We start from the raw sequence: 20,542 nt of genomic DNA on the forward strand, positions 1-20,542 counted from the left end.
TGGTTGAGCCCAGGCTGTGGCCCTGCTCTCCCTCAGGGAACTCTGATAGGCCAGCGTGGTTTGGATCTCAGGGTCTCCAGAGAAGGTCACAAGACTGCTGGATTTGGACCTGGTGGACCCATAACTTGTTAAATGCTTGGTTTGCACCCTTGTGTCTGTGTTCAGTGCAGCTAGGGGAATGTACCACACAAATGCTGTTTGCTCAACCGTAATTGCACTATTTTGCTTTTCTTTCCTAAGCTTCTCTGAACATCTCTGATGCTTGGAAAGTGATTGGGCAGAAAAGTGTCTGGCTTATCTATTCAATATCTGCTGGGAGAAATCATTTGTCTTCAGAACTACCAGCAAAGGATATTTCTACTCCTGACACACTTGCAATTTACAGAATGGAGATGTGTTTTCATGATAAATTTGCCTATTAATAATGTTGATCCACAGCTTTGTATTCCCATCAAGGACCCAAGCTTGGAAAGGAACACGTGAATTTTCACATGACTGTGAAATTCATTTATAGCAAGTATCTATATACTGAAAGGACTCTTGCATAGCCCTTTTAATTAAAGCATCTGTTTCTGTGGGAATAGATGTGAATTAAAATGGCACACTGATCTGTGTTGATGATAAAGATGCTGATAAAAATTCTGCCTTGAGATAATCTACACTTTCTTTTTTAATATTGTTTGTCAGTTTAAGATGCCTGAATGCTGACGTGATGGATGTGGCTTGAAAGCCTGGATGGGTTTTCCTGTCATGGACTTAGCTGCTCATTAGAGAGCTGTGCTGTTATGCTGGGCCCTAATTTCCATAGACATTATTGCTTTGACAAAAATGCTGCTTTTAAAAACAGAACATTTCTGAAGTGATAAGAGCTTTAAGTTTAATGCTTACAGGCTTCCATAGAGTAAATATTTCAACATCATTGGAGTGAAGCCAGATGAAGGTGGTGAGAACTTCCCACTCTGTCAGTCAGGCATTTTTGGGCTACAGAATCAAGCTTCCAGGTACTCACGCAACACCATCCTGGTTTGGGACTTCAGTGTGGGGTTTTCAGGAGATGTTCTGGCACCTTGTGTTTCTTAAGGAGTAATACAAGGACTTGCAGAATTTAAGAGAAGTTCTGAAGAGTCCAGCTCATGCAAAGTTCTGTATACCTTGTGATCTTCGGGTTTTGAAGCTCTTCAGGGTCTTCCCTATCACCCTCAGTGGTTTCCCTGAGCTTGTCCCAGTGTTGATGTGGAATTGCTGGTTTAGAGACCCCAAACAACTTGGGGTGCGCAGCCCTAGAGGGGAGGGAGGGCAGCACATCTGGGCTCCAGCTGTGTCCCCTGGGTGGGGGCACAGGCCAGTGCAGCCACTGATGCCAGTGGCACAGCTTGCAAGTCCTGGATGCTTTTCCAGACCCAAGACAGTTTTTGTGCTGTGCAGATGCACCTCTTAAAGAAGCATATGGCTGGCTGAGTGCCTCCTGAGAGAATCTCAGCAAAGCCCAGCACTCACACCTCAGGTCTGATTCCAGTAGGAGCCTAGGAGTCTCTTGAAGTCTTAAATCACTGCTGTGCTCCATCCACTGCCTTCAGCCTTTGCTGCTTGTTTGGTGCAGAGCTGCCAGTGAGAACTCTCTTAAATTGAATAGATTTGACAGCAGCTGGGATTTGTTCTGAACTGCCTTGTACACCAGAACTCACCCTTGCAGCCTTTCCACGCTTTGCAGCATTTTTGTTTCAGACTCTTAATGTATGTAAAAGAAGGAAGGTGGCTGCCCTCACTTACAGTGCTCACTGCAGCCAGCTGTGCAGCAGAGCTGAGCTCTAGTGCTGGCTCTGAACAGGAATTGAGTCCTGTGGATACTTTGAATGGCAGTGAAGGCTCCCATCCTACCTGGTCCCTCCTTTCCCCCCTCACCCTTTGCTTTTATGTTGGTGGAACCACCTGGGTTTTCCTTTCTTGTCAGGCATGTGTCCATCTCCAATGTTAACACATTCTGATCTTCTGATAATGCATTATAAACCTCGACCTTTCTTAATCTCATGTTGATCAAATAACATTTAAGATTGGTGCAGGGAAAACCTGCAATAAAAATGTGTACTGCCTTGTTTGTGATATGAAGGTTGGCATTTTGCAGTGTTTTACTTTCCTTGAACTCTAAGTGGTTTTACATAAATACACTAATGCTGTGTATGGATTCTGCCTTAACATTGTGGTTTATGGCTTAATTCATTTGAATTCTACTGTTTTGTAGGAAAATACTTGAACTTTATCTGTCTACATAAGATCAAATATGTAGTCACCCCTAATGCTACTCCATTTGGTGATACTTGAGTAGTCTCTCAAAGTCAAATTCGAGGAGTATGGATGGAATGGAGCATGTAAGTTTGCACAGTGACTGCTGATCTGTGGATAAACAGTCTTTTAGCCTCCAGCAGGATCATGCTCTCAGTGTGCAGAAGTATTACACACACAACTGGGCTTTTCAATTCCTCTCGTTGGAAGAAGGGGATGATGGAATTACTACAAAGCTGGAATACCACAGTTCTTGTATTGCAACGAGATACTTGATTCTCAAGTCCTCAACTTCTCCTTTTTCTTTTGCCTTGATTTAATACAAACTCTGGATTAAGTTCCATCTGCAGGATGGGATTCAAGAGACAATGAAGGGAGGGAAGGGGAACAGTCACTGTGTACAATGTACACATGTCCCACACGTGGTTGTGTGGTACCACTTGTCTCCTTTCCAGTGCTCCCATGACATGTAAAACCTGTTATGCTTTTTCATTTTTTTTTCCTTTCCAGTACCTCTTCATCTTTTTTACAGCTTCTGCTGCAAGCATTAGAGGTCTTGATGGAAACTGGGATATTCTGTTCTGGATGTGGTGTTTATTATCCAGACTCTGCTCTTGCTTAACCTGTTTTATCCTGTGTAAGAAAGCTGATGTTCTGTAATGCTCTTAATGTGTCCTGGAGCTTCAGACCTCCTTTGTCCCAGTAAGTCAACAGAATCAATACAGAATAATTAGCATTTGTGGCTTATCCAAATAGTGGCAGCCCTCTAGAATTTAAATAGAGGTAAAAGAGTGACTTAATCCTTCTTATGTCTGAGAAAAGGATGAGGCTTAAGCTGTATCTTGGAAAGCTGTTGAAATAGAGGAGAGAACTTTGGCTTCCTACTGGCCTACACAGGGACACATTCCTTTAGCAGGATGAATGGGAGTTATAGGGGAAGCAATAGAGCCAGCTTGTGTATGGCAGGGTTAAAAACTTGCTCAGGCTGTCTGAAAACACTTCATGACTTTGGAGACTGGATACTCACAAATTATTTTGCTGAACAGGCATTCTAGAAGAGTAGTTTTCTTACAATAAGAACAGCAAAGCCAGAGGCTGTCAGGCCAGGAGCTGCCTTGCAGAGATGGGCTAAAAGGTGCATTTTTTTCAGCAGCAATTAAAAAAAGCACTGGTATTGAGCCACAAAGGGAAAACCAGGGCATGTGCTAAATTAGCAGTAGGCAGTGAAGAATCAAACCCAGATGGTTCTGTGCCGGCTTTCACAAATACCTGTGCCTTCCACAAATGAAGGGTGTTTTTCTTTATTGTGTGTCAGAGTAAATGCAAATATTGTGGGATGTGCAGCCACTCGTGGAGTATGAACTCCACAGTGTTCTGGTAACCTCTGTCTGTCAAGAAACAAGGCTGATGCCATTCATTGGGTGCTCCACTGCTGCCATATGTGGCCAGAAGAAAAAAATTGCTTCTCAGCTCAGAGTCTATTTGATATGCCTGAGGTGCTGTCAGCTGTGGTTTGCTGAATATGATAACGTGAATTGATGTTATCAGTTACTTTCTGAAACCTGCGGAGTGATCTGGGGAAATGAAGTCTGCTGTTTCTCTGGGGGGAAAAGGCTCTGAAAACAGAAGGTTCTTGGTTTAGGATCGGTTCAGCTTTGTAGAAGTGGTATCTTGAGAGTGAAATCTGTGAGGCACAGGAAGTGTGGGTGACATGGGAGTGTGTGGGGGACTGACCGGACAGAGATGAGGAACATCTTGGGGATGCAGGTGCGTCTGTCCTGGGTGCCATGACTGCTCCAGGGCATCCTTCTAGCTTGCCTCTCATCTGCTGTGGTTTAGGGAATTTATTTTGACCTTGTATTTAAAGGATGGATTCCTTAAAAAAAAAACCCAAAAAACAAAACCAAACCATAAAGTACATTTTTGTTGCTTTTGATTGACTGAATTTTGGAGTAAGGTTCCCACCTGCAAGTGTGGGAGGCAGCTTCTTTAATATTTTGACAGATGAAGATTTGGCCATGAGGCTGCACACAGTTTGAGGGAGTTGGAACACTGACTATCCCAAAGTATTCAAGACTTCAAATAATCCTGATACTGTTAAATTTCTTTTCATGTTCCCTTGATATATGAATGTAGTTGCATAATTTCTTCCCAAATTAAAACACATACAGAGATATTAAGGAATGCTGGAGATACTACAGCAATTTCTTTGAGACACCAATCTCATTATGTGCTTGAGACTTTAGCTATTTTTTTTTAAATTTTCTTTCCTGATATTACCTGCAATATTGGTATGTGATGCTTTAAAAAGCCCACGTTTGCTGAACAGGAAGATAACCCTGGGACTTGTTTGTAGCACACACATTTTGTCCTGTATCTGGTGTTGGAAGTTGATGGATGTTTTTCCTTTCAGACTTCCCAGCAGATGAATTGCAGCTGTGAATGTCAGTGCTGCCCAAGTCAGATTCCTCCATGTACATGCTGTCCCCATGGTTTTTAGCCCAATACTCTGCACTGCTTTTAAGTATGCATTATTTTTATTCAAGTTCTCTTGATTAAACCCCAGAATTAATGCAATTAATTCTGCTTGCTTAGAGGTTGAGCAGCTGGCTGCGTGATACTGTCCAGGTGGCTCCTGCATCTGTGGCTTCAGTCTCATTTCCCCCTTTTCAAAGGGTTTGTGTGTGTAACCCCCACCTTAGCACTCAGCCTCCTGGATTGTGTAGGGAGGAATGTGGGATGTGGGGCTGGCTTCCTCTTCCCTACTGTGCCTTTGAACCTCTCCTTTGAGGACTCTTTATTGAGTCATTTTGGGGGAAGAAGGTGACTGGAGAGCTCTGATGTCAAGTACACAATAAGACTGCAGCCATATCACTTGATACTGTTCCCCTTAAATGCCAATTTGTGAATTTCCTTAGAGGCAGAATGAGTTTTTTGGGCATCTCTCCAGGAGTCAAAGAATCCAAATTCTAGAGGTCAGTGGACTGAAAAAAGCCAAGAAAACAAGAAGTTAATGCAGAAATAACTGAAGAGAAAGAAGTTGAAAGCTCTTCAGGCTTGTGCCTGTGCAGGTGACCCCTTTGGAGCTAATGGCCTACAAGATGGGCGTGGTCCTTCCTGCAGGGCCCTTCCACTGGGGAAGGCCGCGTCTTCACCGGGCCATGGAGAAGTTGATGTTCTTGTGAGGGTGGGTTTGCAGGTGTGTCTCTCTGGTAGCCCCAGGTGAGGTGGGTTCCTGCTCTACCCACTGTGGTCAGTCACAGCTGTGCTCAGCCCAGGGGTAGCTCCTGTGTGTGCAGGCACTCTGCAGAATGAGGACAGCCTGTCAGGAATGTGTGTGGAGAGAAAAATTGGTAATTATGCAAATCTTCCTGTCCTGTACACACCCCCCCGCAATGCTCTCAGGAAGGCTTTTTCACAGAGAATGTAAAACTGCCTTTTTGGTAGCAGGTGCTGAATTCTCCAAACTTCCTCTAAATGTTTATCTCCAGTCACTTTTGTAGTGCTGTGGAAACCTATTTCCTCCATGCCCCGAGATATAGCTGGACTTGGGGAACTCTTTTTGTAACAGCAGGGCACTCAAGTACGCAGGGCACTTGTATCCCCTGGGAGTATTCCTGGTGTTATTTCCAGTGGATTATTTTATGCAATTTGTAAACTAGCTCTATGACTTTGATTCTATTACCCACACCTGGAGCAGTGCCTGTGTGCAGGGAAGGGTGCTTTCAGTGCTAGACTGCAGTGAAGTGTAGATTCAGCTACAAGTTATTTCTTGGTGTAAAACTGAATTTACCAACTGGGTTTTTCAGATTACTGTCAGCTTAAGTACCTTCAATCTCCCGCTTTTTCTGTGCCAGTTTTTGCAGTTCTGTGTATTAATTCTGTTTATTTTGAATAGCTGTTACTTTATCATCTATCTAATGCTAATTCAAACTGTGTATCTAATGATCTCTTTAGAAGTAGAAGCTGATACAATAGAAGTGTGAAATGTCTCGGCATCCCATAGCACTCAGCTTTGTTTTGGTTTTTTTTCCTGGATGCTGAGGTGATGCTGCCTTTCCCCTGCACCTCAGATGTGCTGAGTGTTCCTAAATGGTTTATTTCCTTTGACATTCACTTTCTTTTGAAGAAGGGCAGCCACTTCGTATGTGTCAGGCTTGTACTGGAATTCTAGATACTTTAATGCATTCTTATTATCTGCAAGGGTGGCTGGCTAATTAGTTAGCTCAGTAAATAATAGCTTGGTGGTGCCTCTGTGAGAAATGAAGGTATGCACACCACGTTTCTGGGCTTTTCAATCCCCCACGGTGCCCTGGGGAGTCACTGGCTCTGTGTGAAAGGAGGTGATGGTGGATGTGGTTGGCTTGGTCTGAGTGCCCTCAGTGGGATCTCCCTCCTGGGCAGCCAGGGCTGCTCCTGAGCCCTTTTGGCTTCTCAGGGACTTCACCTGACTCCACAGATGCTGACCCTGCAGAGCTGCATTCTGGGATTCTGTGATGGAGAGGAGATTCTGCTGCTTTTGCTGCTGCCAAGACTTGAGGTTCTTGACAATTAGTCAGCTTTTCCTGCTGTTCCTGGTTTCTAATGCCTATTGCTTCCTGTCAAAGGCAACTGCATACTTACTTTTTCTGTTGGTGTATTGCAGGTTAAGGCTGCTGAATCCCCCACCCTACAGGAAACACTTTTAAATCTGTTGCAAATTAAACCTATTTATATTTCCAATAACGAATAAAGGATACATTAATTCTAACTTTGAATGTCTTGTGATCATATTGGTAGGATTGCTTTATTATCTGTTTCTCCAAGCTGTCTTGCCAGGAGTTAGGTGGCTTTATTCCCAGATTTATAATGCATTCTCTTCCTCTTGGAAAGGGCATATGCTGCCTTGGCTCACTCCTTTTAATTTGAGTTTTGCAGGGGTCTGTGTTGTTCCAATTTTAGTTCTATTTCTAAAGCCTTTTACACACATGTAAAATTTGATAAAAACTACAGTATCTCAAGGCTTTTACAATTACTGCAGGTGTAAACTTCAGCCTGCTTTTCATGCTTCTGGATATATCTATTAATTCATGTAATCTGCAAAGGAAAAACTTAAGATACTCCTTAGATAAGGTTGCTGATTAACACAAAAAAGAAAAGCCAAGCCAGTAAAAAAGCAGCTCCAGTGGTAGATTACTTGCCAGCCCCAGCAGCTCTCTGGTGGCTCCTGCCAGAAGTGGTTTGTCCCCCTGACTTGGTATTCTGAGACATTCCGCCATCCATCCTGCTTCTCCCATCTAACCAGGCATACTGGAAGTGAGATGAATTGACCTATAGCCAAGCTTAACCAGTTGTCACTCAGCAAAATCCCTCAGGAGGAAACAGCTGGCAGTGTTGACAAAATATTGGGCAGCCCCCCTTGAGCTCCTGATTGTCACTCACAGCAGCCTGGGTCAGATCTCACCTGGCTGCACTTGGCTGGGGGGATCTAGCATTATTTTGATCTGCGTGCTGCATGAAGACACTCCAGGTTTGAAACAGAGCTTTTATCAGCAGTTGTGATCCATTCCAGGGCCTGTGGGGGCTGTTGTGATGTAGTGCTGTCCTACTCCTTCTCCAGCACAGGTTTTGTCGTCCTGTCTGGGCTGGGTGGCAGCTGGGGGCTGTGGTCCAGGAGAAGGAGCAGCCTGACTGGAAGTGCTGGAGTCCTAAGCCCTGGCAGCTCACAGCAGGGAGGGGTAGGAGCATGGGATGGCAAACTGTAGGAGTAGGATGCAGAGTAACCCCTTTACATCTGGAGCTGGGTGAGATAGACACACAATTCCTCTGTCTCCTTGACACGGAGGCAGGAACTGCCTTGGTGTGGAGGGGGTGACCCTGAGACAGTCTCAGGGGGTCAGAGCCTGGTTTCAGTAACCCCAAGGTGTGGGGCTCCATCCCTGTGTGGGCCATTTCCTTGGGAGTTGGACTCGGATCTTTGTGGGCCCCTTCCAGCTCAGGATATTCTGTGATCTGAGTGTGCTGCTGGAGGCTGGGCCTGGCACTCTGCACCAGGGCAGTCAGAGCCTGCAGCTGCCTCTGAGCTCAGCTGAGAAACACCTGCAGGGTAACAAGAAATGGAAACCTGAGCCATTTTGCAAAGAGTTTCAGGTACTTTTGCTTGGTTAATGCTGGGTCTCGTCTGGCTTGTAGAGCCCCAGCATCATGATGTGATGGAAACTGGGGAGACTTGATTCCATGCATTATTGCCAATTTGGGTTTTCTTTTGCACTTTTAGGGAAAAGATATATGTTGTTATAGGATGACTTTCTTGGCACCCTGTCACTTTCCAACCATTACTGATCTTAAAAATAGATATTTTTGCTTCATTGGTATAAATGTGCTGCAGAGGTGTAGAACCTCTGTGCTATATATCATAAAACATATGCTATTAACTTGCTAGATATAAGAATAAGCCTTAAGAGAACACTGGTGGATACATCTGTTACCTAGAAGTGGTATAAAAGTAGTACAAAATGTTTGAGAATCTGTTGTTTTTCAGACCTGACAAATACTTCTCTTCATCCCTTCCCTTCCTCCCCCACACCACAGGTGCAAATAATAGTAAAAAAAATGACTTTTTGCTATTGCAATAAAGTTTTTTTTCCCTCAAGAAATAATACATTGATAGCACTAGACAGTAACTTTAAAGGTTTGGTTTCACCATCACTTAAAAGAAGACTTACAGGATCATAGAATATCCTGGCTTGGAAGAACCCACAAGGATTCTGGTGCCCTGTACAGACACCCCAACAATCCCCCCTGTGCATCCCTGGCAGCGCTGTCCAAAGGCTCCTGGAGCTCTGGCAGCCTCGGGGATGTGCCCATTCCCTGGGGAGCCTGGGCAGTGCCAGCACCCTCTGGGGGGAGATCTTGTCCCTGAGATCCAGCCTGAGCCTGAAGTCCAAAAAGCTCACATCACCTGGCTTTCTTTGATCAGCCAGGTGGGATCCCCTGTTGCAGAAGGAAGTCAGGTTTGACAAGCAGGACTTTCCCCTCCTGTAGCTGTGCTGGTTGTACTGATGCCTGCGTTGTTCTCCAGGTGTTTTTCAACACCTCCCAGAATAACCTCCACAACTTCACCCAGCACTGAAGTGAGACTGACAGGCCTGTGGTTTCCGCGGTCCTCCTCCTTGCCCTTCTTGAAAATCAGAACAATGTTCCCCAGCTTCCAGTCAGCTGGGACCTCTCCAGATTCCTAACACCACTCAAAAATCATTGAGAGAGGCTTTGTGATGATATCAGCAGCTCTTTGAGGATTCTTGGATGAATCCCATCAAGCCCCCATAGGTTTTTAGGGATCCAGCTGGAGCAGCAGATCCTGCACCATTTCAGGGTCACCTGGGAGCTGATCATTGTCACAGTCATGGTTCTCCAGCTCAGGGCACTGGGACCCCCCTGGTCTATGATCCATGTTGAAGACAGAGGCAAAGAATGCATTAAACATCTCTACCTTTCCCTGTCCCTGTCTGTGAGGTGATTGTCCTCATCCTGGAACACACTGAAGTAATTTCTACACTGCCTTTTGCCATTCGTATCTTTGTAAATTGTTATTATTCCCCAGTTCTGGCAGCTCCAGCTGAGCTTTGTCCACATGAATTTTCTGCCGACAGTGGAGGGAGCAGCATCTCTGTGTTCTTACAGGTCACCTGGCCCTGTTCTCACTGGGCGCACTCCTTCCTTTTTAGCCTCATTTCCAACCTGGCCTTGGACACTTCCAGGGCTGGGGCAGCTGCATTTGGTTGTTCTTAGGATGTGAATTCTTACAAACCAGTGTTTTTAGCTGCTCCCAGTTTTGCCCTTGAGTGGGAATTCCAGACTGATTACAGGGATTAGGAATCGTTTTTAGCCCAGAGCAGTTCTGGAGCTTTTGGTCAGTTGCCATTAAAGTTAAAAGATGCTGTGAAATGTGAAGGAAGACCATGTGCTCTCTTGATTTTTCTTTTTCATTAGGGAGTAGACTGCAGGACTGAAGTTACAAATTATAGCTCTCCTGTGAGAAAACAAGGTTTTTGGAGGTTTTTTTATATTAGTGAAGCGACTGGAAGCATGTTACTAACTTGAAATATTTGATTTGAAGACAGTGGTTTTGATAACAGAGACCTCTCTTGATTATAACTGCATTACACAAAAAGAAGTGACCAAACCACTTGTCAGAGTAGAAATCAGCCTGTGTACTTGCCTTGATAAAATTATTTTAATAATCACAGAAAAGTCCTATTTTCTGCTCAGAGGGAATGTGGGTTTGATTTTTTTCCTGGCTCAGCTCACTAAAACCTGTTCATGTTCTTTATCATATTTTTAACCTTGTGCCTATGGACAATCTGGATCAAGTATGTGGACTTGTCATTTAATCCTAGTCCTGTCAGTAATTAAAAACACTTCTCTTGCATAAGCAAATGTAACAAACAGGATGGAGTAATTCTAAAAACCCCTTTTATAACTCCTTCCATGAGTAAACTTCCCATTAGAGGGTTTGTTTTGTGATTTACTTTTGACTTTTAAATGTTTTTTGATTGATACCAGTTAGTTCCCCAGGATCACTGATTGCACGTATTTCATAATGTGACACAGGAAATCCATCTGAAATGTCTCTATTTTATATATGTTTAATTAACTGCGTATGTGTGCATAATGAATGCTTTAGAGTGATAGGGTGGTTGGGTTGTTTTGTTATTTGCGTAAGCTCATATTTTTGGAGTGTTTTCCTGGTATTTTGCTGCTTCCCATGGGTGGCAGGGGTGGACTTCTGATGGCCAGGCAGGATGGACTGGGTTTTGTTGTTGACTGTGCCAGCGCAGGCTGAGGTAGGGGCAGTGGCAGTGAGCTGCTGCTACAGTGGAGCTATGTTTGCATGAACAATTGAAATTGCTTTCTAAAGCTGATGATCACTTATTAATTTGCCTGATGAAGACTACTGGCTTTTAATAAATGGACAGTAAAAGTAGGTGTCAGAAAGTTCCTCTCTTGATGATGCAGCTTTATTGGGGCATATTCAAATGATGGAGTGCCCACTAAGAAGAAAGAAGCAGTCTGCAGCCGGGTGGCATCAGCTCATTTGAATGTGGCATAAACCTTTTTCATGTGTCTCTGGACATTCTCCTGGCACCCTTTGTCAAGTTAATTGTTGTCCATGGACAGCTCTAGGTATGAAGGGACAATATCCCTGGGATTTATCTGCTGGGTGAGTCTGCCTCCTCTTTGTCTGTGTTTCCATTTGTCCCTGTGTTTGAGGGTGTGCTGTCAGACAGGAGGGGCTGGGGAAGGTGTGGAGCACTCATAGCCCACAGCTCCAGCTCTAGCAGCGATCCCACTGCTGTGCCAGTGCTGTGTGCTCAGGAACCTCCTGCTGCTGGCCTGGGCCCTGCTGGTAAGGGACAGCTCTGCAGCAGGGGGCAAGGACTTGGAATTCATTCCAGAAACACCTCTTGAATGTAGAACAAAGCAGTGGTTTTATCCAAGTTTCAAATTTGTCAACAAACATTTACACTGCTGACTAATCCAAAACTTGGCATGGAAGAGGCACTGCAGTTTGTTCAGCAGCTCGAAGCACTGAGGGTATTCTGAGTGGTCTGTAAATAACTGGAATTCCTTAGTCCTGATGCCATCGTGTTGTTACAAAGTGAGCTCTGTGGGTGTTTGCTGAGTTTAACTATGGGTGGTATTGTACTTGCTCTACTCTCACTGGCAGGGGGAACACCTGGCAAGAGCTCATTGCACGTGAGACTTTGAGGCTGATGCTTCGATGGTTCAGTAAAGCGTTGTCCTAGTTTGGCAAACCCAGGACAAAAGTGAACAGACAACTCCTGAAAGTTCAGTAGAGGGTGAACAGGCATCTCCTACAAGTCATTAGAGACTCTGGAAACTTGTCAGAAGTTCTCATTTTTGTTCTGTTCAGGAGTGTAGTGTCACGTTAAAAATGCAGTATCTGCCAGAGCTCATTGGGTTGATTTGTTTGTTTTGGTTTCGTTTTCATTTGGTTGGTTTTGGATTTTTTTTCTGGTTCATCCCAATCAGATGTCTAACTTTAGCCTTTTTGGAAGTTTCTGAATGCTAACTGCAGGCAGAAGACAAAGCTCCCTCACTTCCAAGCTCCACAGCTGCTGTGCTTCTAATGGATGTCCTAGAGCTAAGCTGGTTGTCCACAGAGAAGAATATAAACTAGAGATGGTTTTCTCTGCCTGCCTGCCCTGTGGCTGTGGAATTCTTGAAGGCCTGGACCCTGCAGATAGACCCTTGCTACCCAGAGAGCTTCCAGCTGTTATTAGGAGCTCCCCAGCTAGGCTGCCTGTGCTCTGGTCAGCATTGCAGTGGCCTGCTGCTCCCCTGGGTGCTGAGCACAGTGTTTGTCCTACCTGGAAGCAATTCCATCTATTTCCATCTTCAGGACTATCTGGAAAGCTTGAGGAGGAGTTCTTTAACCTTTAAATTATTCAGTCAGAATTTCAAGCAGCTGTTGCTGTTTGTGTGGGGATGTTGTGCTTCAGGGTTGGATGGGATCAATAAGCAGTTCCAGGTCTTTACTGAAGCATGTTGTCTTCTCCTGAGGACAGCAGAGATGGTGCTTTAATATCTCCTGCTCTTTAAATCAGAGCTGTGTGCTTAGACCTGGGGGCTTGCAGCATGGCCCTGCTGGGTGGTTTTCCCAACCTGGGGGTTTGTTCCTGGCTCACATCCTTTGATAGGTGTGTGCTGAGGATGTTCAGTGCACGACCCCCCTCTGGAGCAGCTGGGCTGCTGGGACAGCTGAAATTTACCTTCCTCAAAGCAGAGGTTGTTAGCAAAGCTGCTGAGAGTGGCTGCAGTGCAGGGAGTGTGTTTTCCCCCCAGTTAAGTGCTCTGTGGTGCCTTCAGTGATGGAACTGCCCTTGTAGCAGTGTCCCTGTCCCTTTCCCGTGTTCTCGCTCCTTAGCAGACTGTGTTGTTATTAGCTTTACTAAGAGCTCTATTAATTTTACAGGTTTGTTCTCTAAAAGAATTCAAATTTAAAGTGGTGTTAGGGTTGAAGCAGTCCATTTGAGGGCAGAAATTGATAGTCCCAGCTAACAGCATGTGACTTTTGAGGCAGAGGTTCTGGATATGTGATGGATTATTTAGGAGTTAAGTGGGAAAAGAGCCAATGCTTCCTAATAGGAACAGTTGCTGTAGGGTTGAGCTGGATTCCACATTAACACACTACTCAATATTTTTAGCTCTTTGCAAACATATAAGTAAAACTACTTCTTGCAGCAAGATTTTCTGAATATTTTGTACACTTCTTAAAGAGTATTTCAAGTATTTTAGTGGCTATACAGTTAAGAGGTATCTTAAGGACCTTTCTGCTTGAAATGCATTTCCTGTATCTAATGCTGTCTTTAATCTCATGTGGTCTCACAAAACCCATTCTACCTATTAAATATGCAGTAAAGCTGTTCTGTTTGGTAGAAGATTGTGTGTTTAAACAGCAGAAGTCCTCACTGCTCCTGTATTTTAAAATTAAAAATTCAGCTGCAACACTACCTTCAGATTCAGAGCCGTTAGAATGGTTTTTCAGATTTATTCTCCTGATTACAATACAGAAAATTAATTGCTTTTGACTGTAAAGAATTATGACTCATTCATTATTTAAGAACCTTCTTGATGGATGAACCTTTTCCACTTACTCTAAGACTTCTCATGAAATATGGCTGGTTTTTTTAACTGGTACACAGCATGATGCACCTCTGTCAAACAGTGGCTGCACTGCCCACGCTGTGGGATAGGGAGGGGTGGAAGGAAAACCAGAATCTCCTCTGTGTCCAGTTTGCTTGAGTACTCAGTGTACAAAGAGGAGAGTCTGCTGGGGATAACAGGGAAGTTACTTGAAAGAAATACCTTGGTTTTATAAAAGAAAGATTGATTACTTCATTTAAACATCAATACCCTTTCATTTTGCTTGTGTGTGCATACTGCAAGTGTTTGTGTTACATACTGGGGAGAAGAAATTGGGTTTAACTCATGGGATGTTCCCCTCTGGCCATGGTTCAGCTTCTTGCTCCTGGTTTTTACACTTAAATGATTTTTGTGTGTTTTTAACTTTTGTCCTTTTAGAAAATTTAGAAGAAAAAGTCGAATTACAGACTTTGTGGATTAAAACCAGCTGAAGAGCTGAAATCAGGGTTTGATTACTTGTCAGCCCAGAAGAGTTTGCTCAGTGCCCTTGGCAGCCAGACCTCTGGAGTTGTGCATCACAGAAACAAACATGGGATTGTGCTAATGAGACGTGTCATTTTTTTGTTTCATAGAATCATAGAATGATTTGGGTGGGAAGGGACCTTTAAAATCACCCTAGTCCAGTCCCCTGCAACGAGTAGGAACAGCTTCAAGTAGATCAGGTCACCCACAGCCCTGTCCATCTTGGCCTGGAGTGTTTCTAGGGAAGGGGCATCCCCCACCTCTCTTGGTTACTTGGCACAAGATTTCACCACCCTCACTGTAAAAAATTTTCTCCCAAAATAAGACCCAGAGCATGTGAATCCTATGTCAAATAAGGCAAATAGAGCTTTACCTCATTATAAAAAAATTTCCTAAAATCTTCACGGTAATTAAATTGTTGATTAGTTAACAATGATTTTGTAAAGCTTTTATTTAAGAACAGATAACAGAAAATACTGACATCATGGTTTTGTGGTGGGTGAACACTCTCACTGAGTCCTGTCCCTTAGCCTGGACATTCACTGCAGGAGGGAGCCAGGGTTTCCCAGTGCTGCAGTTTTCAGTTCATTTATGCAATCCTCTCCAGTCAAATTCTTGAATCTCTATTTTTTTGCATTTGTCTTAACGGAGCCTATATTTAAAAGTAAGTTGCTAGTGATATTGACATTTCCTTGTTCCTAATTGGATTTAAAAGTTTTGCATGATGTATTCAGAGTACTGGTTTTTCTCTGAGTTGTGTTACCTTTGCTTGTGAAAACAACTGGGTTTGTAGTTGAGAGATGCTTTTGCTTGTAAAATTAGTCTCTGAGAGTTTAAGAAAATAGATATATCATGTGCTGCTTTGAAGTATTAGAAGGATTTGAGAGGCAGTTTGCCAGCTGACATTTAAAACCCTTGAGAACTTGTTCCAGCCAAACCTTTTGATAAAAAAGTAAATGCAGCTATGGCTTAGTTACTAAAATGATTTTAGCTGGTGGCTCAGTGCATGTAATCATCTTGGAACATCCTGAAACTCATTCTTTTGTTCAGTTCTCTGTCACGGCTTTTTGGCTGTGTCTGTGAGCTTGTCACTTCTCAAACCCAGAACTCCTTCCCATGATATTGAGGCACAGCAGCTCTGAACGCTGTGTTGGCTGTGGTAGCTCATGTAAAGAACACTTCCTTTACCAGGAGCGGTTTTGGGACCCTTCCTGGAGGGCTGTGACTCAGAATTGATGGGATGTCTCACTGTGTAACACCTCTGAACCTTATGGGCTGTTTGTACTTGCCACACTTCTGGCAGGGTGTTCCCTTTGGAAATGCCAGCTCCTGGCTGGCACAGTGACCCACAGGTGTCCCTGGAGGTGTACCTGGGGGTGTACCAGGAAACACCCAGGGGCAGGGCTAGGCTGGGCCAGGCCTGTGCTGATCCTGATCCAGCTACTCAAGGGCCAGGAGTTTGGCTTTGGTTTGGTTTTTATTCAGCTTTTGTTAGTCAGGAGACACCTGGTTTGGGAAGAGCCCTGCAGCCCTGCTCACTGTGGTAGAGCAGAAGGTTGTATTTTGCTCACTGTGGTACAACAGAAGGGGCTGGATTTGCTGTGACTCTGGTAAATGGCCCAAACCTGACTCTTCTGCTTGGGACAGTGGGTGCAGCCTGCTTTTAACATACCACGAAAGAGTGAGATTTTGACACCTCTACTTGAAAAGGGAGGAAGAAAGAGGCAAATTCAGTTTTACAGTATACACAGTTTTAATAACAAAATGCTTCTGTACACTGCACTTGTTTTACTCCATTACTCACACCCCCTCCCACCAGAACTTGGCTCTTGAAACATAATTTAAACACAATGCATCTAGGACTCTCTGTAATCTTGGGTTGCTAAGCTGGTAGAATAGTTCACTTACTAGTGTTTTCATTAGTAAAAAGAAAAATGGGGTGGGTTTTGTTTGGCTTTTTACAAAGGAGTGGTTGGGAGATGGCAGGCATATCTTCTTGGTGCTTACACAGGGGTGTACAACCTGCTTACACAGTGGTGTACATTGCTGTTTCACCCCATCTGAGGCCTGACTGTACCCCTCAAAGCTTCTGGTACCTTTCCCTAGATGCCTCTCAGAAGATTTTTACAAGATGTGAAATGCTGAATTTCCAGCTGATTCTGAAATTATCTCTAAGCATCCTGCTAACGTGATGCCTTAAAAAGCAGAGCCCAGCACCAATTTTAGCATCTGGGACATTTGCAGTGGAGGAAGGTGTGGGGAGGGAGGAGCTGCTGCCTTTGGTTTCTGTTGTTTCCTTGCTTGTTCCTTTTGTGGGGGAGGAAAAATACTGTATCCCCCTCTGAACTTGTTTAATTTTTATGGAAAACTTCATAAGAAAGATGAAATTCAGCTCCTGGGTAAGTTTCATAGATCTGAACAGATGGATTTTGATAGCTACACAGATCACAAAATTAAATCAACTTTATTTCCATTAAAGTAGTACAGAAATTATCTTAGACACATTAAAAATAAGTGTGTAGTGCAGATTTCTGGTTTAAAGCCACAGGATGTTTCTGATTTTACAAAGTAGCAATAGGCCCCTGTCTTGTAAGGGGGTAATGGGACAGAAGCTCAGATTTGCATGTGGCTGATCACTGGAAAAGCAGATCATTTCTGCTTGGGGGAGGAACAAACAAAACCAAACACCGATGCAGCAGCATTCATTATGTTTCCATCTGATAGGGAACGGGAGCTCAGTGCAGAGAAATACTTCAGCTGGAGACTGAACACTCAGCCATTTCACCCTTCATCGAGTCATTTTTCCTTGTGTGCATTTAAACACTGATCTAATGCAGAGAGACTAACTGGGAGCATTAATTCAGCCTGTTCCAGGAGAATGACTCAAAGCCTGAACTTGTGCTGCTGGATTTCCATTTCACTGACACGAGGGTGAGGAGCAGGGGAAGCTGCCTGGATATTGGCGAGGATGGAGGGGCTCTTTGGATGGGACGAGGATGTCAAGAGCAGAACAAGAAATTCTGTTTCTAAAAGACCCAAAGACCTCGGAGGTTGTGCCTGGAGGTGTTAAAGCACCTGTAAGCAGTGTAGGATCTGTACAAACCGAGGCTGTGCAGCAGAGATGGTGTTTGGGGAGGGCAGGTTAACAAGCTCCTGTCATCAGCCAGTGCTCATACTGAAATATGATTAATTTAAACCAAATCATTGTGGTTCTTGTTCCATCAACAAAATAAATCAGGGACTGCTGAATAGCACGATTATTCCAATCCCCTCCTTGCCTGGAAGAGTCACAAGCAATTGCGAATGGAAGACAGTAACTTTAAAATAAAAAATATTAACAGCCTCTGGCTGTGTCCTTGTGCAGAGCGATGGCTCTGCCTGGTGCTCGCTGTCCCTCCGCAGGGAATTCAAGTTGACTTCGCTGCTGCTGTTTGACATTCTGTGAGTTTTATGATACCTGTTACCCTAAATGTAATGTTTGCTGAATTGCTTTGCTTATGCCTGAAACCTGGCAACAAATGGGTTTGGAAATAGCAGACGTAAACCATAGCATTTGGGAGATTGGCTGTGGAGTACAGAGAGGGAACGGGAATGGGAACGGTGCTGGGCTGTGCCTGCTGGCCTCCTGCACTTCGGCACCAGTGGAAACTTGGGTGCCTGGGTGGGTGTGCTTTAATGCTTGGAAAATCACCATGAGTGGCAGGGATGGAGAAGAGGGTTAAATGCAGCATTGCTGGAGCATCTGTCTTTGCTCTTCCTGGGTGGAATTAAAAGCTCATAAAGATGGAGTGAGACAGAGCTGGGCTGCTGGGAAAGTACCTCCTCTGGAGGAACCTCAGCTCCTCATCAAGCAGCCCCTTCTTGTTCCCTTGTGGAAGACTGAGGTGGTACCCCTTGAACTGTCTGACAGCCAGAGTTTCTGGGATTGCTTCCTGCAGACACAGCTGAAGCTGTCAGAGTTCACTGGTGACATCTGATTGGGGGTGGCAGCACAGCCAGATTATTTGGTTGCCAGGATAATTAACAAGCTCAGTGATGACTTTGTCTGTGCTGGTACCCTGCAGCCATAGGTAGAAGTCATCCCCAAGTGCCTCCTCCCCAGGCTCCTAGAGCTGGCCTGTGCCAGCCAATGCAGGTGTGCCAGCCACTCAGTGCTCACTCACCTGCTCCTAGAGCAGCATTCTGGGCCTCAGGAGAGCTGTGAGCACTTAGCTATGGGAAGGAGCAAAGCAAATCTTCCTACTGTAGCTAAATACCCCTGGGGACCAATATGGGTTTGTATTTCTCAGCTCTGGCCTTCTGCCTCATGTGGGATTTAATCATCCAGAATTTCTGCTCTTTGTCCACCTACCCTGCAGGATTTTTTGTAGTCAGTTAAAAGCAGTAATTAGTTTCCCAGAACAGGTGTAAATGGACCCATCTTAGTATTAACAGTAACAAGAGTTCAGAGATATCTCTGTGGAAATCCATTAGGCTTCACTGGATCTTCTCTTCCATTAAAGTACAGAGTCAAGGGAAGTAAACAAAATACTGGTTTTATATCAAGGGCACTGTATGTAAAAGTAAAATGATGTAAATTATTATCTTCAAAACCAGCAATTGAAAAACCTTTATGTAAAACCTTACAAGAATTGTCTTGCTATAATTGCCTTGGACAAATTCATCTCACAAGAAAACATCAAACTGTTGTATAATTGCACCCTAAATACCTCACTAAGTGGTAATACAGAGAGAAAAGCAGAGTGAAATAGCAAACGGATTTTTGCGCAGTGGTTTTTCTGTTTAAAAAGTTTGCAGGATAGTTGAATACATTTAGCATACTGTAATTATGGATTTGATCAAAGTATGGCAACACTGTGGGGAATTTCATTTCTTCATCGGGGTGTGCTGGTAATTGTTTAACACTGCAGCATTGGACACAACACATTTTTTTGTTATACATACATGTATATATATATATAAAATAATTCTCCATCCCTCTGAATCTTTTAGCTTTGGTTAGAATGTTTACAATATTTGAGCAGTTGACTTAAAAATAATGTACTCCTTTGCAGACCCCCCACCCCCCACCCTCGTGGCATCTGAGTACCACCATCACTGCATAGATCTGCAAATATTTACATATAATTCCATAATAGAGTATAAATAGCAATATGGTACTTCTGGCTAAAGAAACCAAATTACCCCTTAGAATGAGGTGTATGTGTATATATATTTATATATGATTTTTTAAAAAGTCATACTAGTTTAAATTCTGTCCCACATTGAGTAAGAAACAAAACATTTTTCAGTGAACTATTCTATAAACTAATCATATTCTCCTAACTTATCAGAAGGGATCTTTTTTTATCTTGAATTTTGGAAGAGGAGGACAAGTGAGAGCTTATATTACAGGGGCTAATTCTGTCTCCAGAGAAACCAGTGGAGTTAGTGCATGAAAATAGCTTCCCAGCCAGAGGAAGCCTCAGCTGGGGGGGCAGCAGGGGGACAAAGAGAGGCTTCTTCCTTCCTTCCTTCCTTCCTTCCTTCCTTTCTTCCTTCCCTCTTCTCCTTAACCTTGCTGTTGATATTTGCTTTTGATTAAGAGAACCTTGCATTAAGGTTATTTACACATGAAAAAGTGCTGAAATGCTATTTGTTCATCATCATTAAGTAATTAGCCTGAATTCACGAAAAGCATCATCAAGTGAAACCAGGGAGCCGAGGACTGAATGTACTTAATATTTCCAATCGATCCCAGTGTGCTGAGCCTCTCTAAAGAAGCTGCAGTGCCAATCTGGGGACACACGGAGGGCTGTCCTGCTCCTGGAGGGGTGTGTGCCCATCCTGCTTGGGACTGTGTGTGTGTGCCCATCCTGCCCGGGGCTGAGTGCCCATCTGTGTGTGCCCATCTTGTTCCTCTGTGTGTGCCATCCTGCTCCTGGGTGTGTGTGCCCATCCTGTCTGGGGCTGAGTGCTCGTGTGAACTGCTCCTTTCTGTGCCTGCTGTTCCTTTCAGCAAGCTGCTGAGCCATGAACACGCACAGAGCGAAACTATTTCAGATAAATTCACCCCAATGCACTGAAATTCCCACCTGGACCTTTGTTGCTC

General features: G+C 44.0%; 1 protein-coding gene across 1 annotated transcript in view; it reads left to right on the plus strand.

Moving 5' to 3' along the window:
• Nucleotides 1-20,542, plus strand: part of CTNNA1 (catenin alpha 1) — a 115,982-nt gene that overhangs the window by 37,237 nt on the left and 58,203 nt on the right. The gene's annotated exons all lie outside the window — the stretch shown is intronic.

The sequence above is a fragment of the Pyrgilauda ruficollis genome, unplaced genomic scaffold, assembly GCF_017590135.1.
Source record: "Pyrgilauda ruficollis isolate IOZ18807 unplaced genomic scaffold, ASM1759013v1 scaffold105, whole genome shotgun sequence".
In the NCBI taxonomy this organism is placed as follows: domain Eukaryota; kingdom Metazoa; phylum Chordata; class Aves; order Passeriformes; family Passeridae; genus Pyrgilauda; species Pyrgilauda ruficollis.